At 47.9% G+C, this 1,564-nt stretch overlaps 1 non-coding gene across 1 annotated transcript; it reads left to right on the top strand.

Annotated features, from left to right (window-relative positions):
- The first annotated feature begins 701 nt into the window (after nt 1-701).
- On the top strand, nt 702-794 carry trnan-guu (transfer RNA asparagine (anticodon GUU)). Its single transcript has 2 exons — nt 702-738; nt 759-794. It is a non-coding gene; the product is annotated as a tRNA-Asn (tRNA).
- The last annotated feature ends 770 nt before the right edge of the window (nt 795-1,564 follow it).

The following is a 1,564-nucleotide window of genomic DNA, read 5'->3' as shown; positions in this document are numbered from 1 at the left end:
TGTTTATCTCTAGACTCGACTATTCCAATGCTCTCCAGGCCCGGCCTTCCACTTTACACCCTCCGTAAACTTGAACCCACAATCTCCAGATCAATAATTGGTCACATTATTCATTGTGTCACTGGCCCAGGCTGTGGAGAACACGGAGCAGCTCACACTTCCACAGCGCTGCGGTATGAGCAGGTACCGAGTCAGCCTCAGTCATGAGCACTGGAATCCACGAGTCCGGGTGTGTCAAAGGTGCACGGTGAACAATCACCAAAGTGAAACATTTTTGCTGCTTCCCATTGATATCTCAGCTGGTCGAGCGACAAGACTGTCGTGGAAAATAAGACAAAGGCACCCTTATATCATTTGTTCAATTCCTGCTCGAAGGAGTACGCGTGATTTTGCAATAAGCAGCAATTAGTTCAAGGTCGCTCTCTTAACTTTACACGCAACGTGCAGATTAACATGTTGCCATGAAGGCACAGGACGCCTCTTTTCCTTTCTCAAACTTTAAAACTTTTTGTGTCTGCCCAAACAAGGCTGTTTTGCCTCTGCTCACCAGCAGGGAGTGCTTTTGAGCAGCAATACTTCAAAACACTCAGCTCTCGCTTTCAGGTGAAAGAAGTCTTCGATCAGCACCGGACTCCACGAGTCTGAACATGTCAACAGGCGCACGGTGAACAATCACCAAAGACAATCTTTTATATCACTTCCCTTCGATAGCTCAGCTGGTAGAGCGGAGGACTGTTGTGAATTAAACAATTGAAGTCATCCTTAGGTCGCTGGTTCAATTCCGGCTCGAAGGAGTGAGTGTGCTTTTGGAATAAGCAGCAATTACCTCAAGGTCGCTCTCTGAACTTTAACGGCAGTTTACAGATTAACATGTTGCCACTGAGTCACAGGACACCACTTTTCCTTTCTCAAACCTGAAAGCTTTCTGTTTCTGCCCGAGCACGGCTGTTTCACTCGAGCATTTCCCTCTGCTCACCAGCAGGGAGTGCCTTTGAGCAGCAACACTTCAAATCGCCCTCAATTTCAGGCAAAAAGGTCTTCGATCAGTCAGTCAGTCAGGGCTCACGCTGCTCCCTCAAGCTCGGGCGGCTGTTGTTTTCCGGTGACCTCGTCTTCCTTCCGAAGGCTCGGGCTCTTCTCAGCATCATTCATGATTACTGTGGCTTCCCGTTCTACTGTTCCTCACTTGCTGATGCTCGACACCGCCGATTGGAGCAAAGTATTTAATATATTCAGGGAGCGGCAACCCAAGGCAAGATTTCTCTGCTGGTCGTGGAGCAGCTTGGAGGCGAGTGCGAGGCGGGAACTGTGAAGGGCGATTTACAAACAGCAAACGAGGAATTAGCTCAACTGGTAAAGCTGTCACTTAGCATGTGAGAAGTAGTGGGATCGTTGATTATATTCTCCACTCACCGTTTGTCTTGGTGCAATTATACAGAAACAAGAGTGTTGTCAGTGAGTCCATAACCCATGTATTTCCAAAACTTCGCTGTGTGTTTGGGTACAGAGAGGTCAAGGGGCAGCAAATCTTTTGATGGGCTGCAGCAAGCAAAAGTTCTTGATT

The sequence above is a fragment of the Heptranchias perlo genome, chromosome 20, assembly GCF_035084215.1.
Source record: "Heptranchias perlo isolate sHepPer1 chromosome 20, sHepPer1.hap1, whole genome shotgun sequence".
NCBI classification, from domain to species: domain Eukaryota; kingdom Metazoa; phylum Chordata; class Chondrichthyes; order Hexanchiformes; family Hexanchidae; genus Heptranchias; species Heptranchias perlo.
The sequence above is the reverse complement of the archived record's forward strand: the minus strand, read 5'-3'. Positions and strand labels throughout refer to the sequence as shown.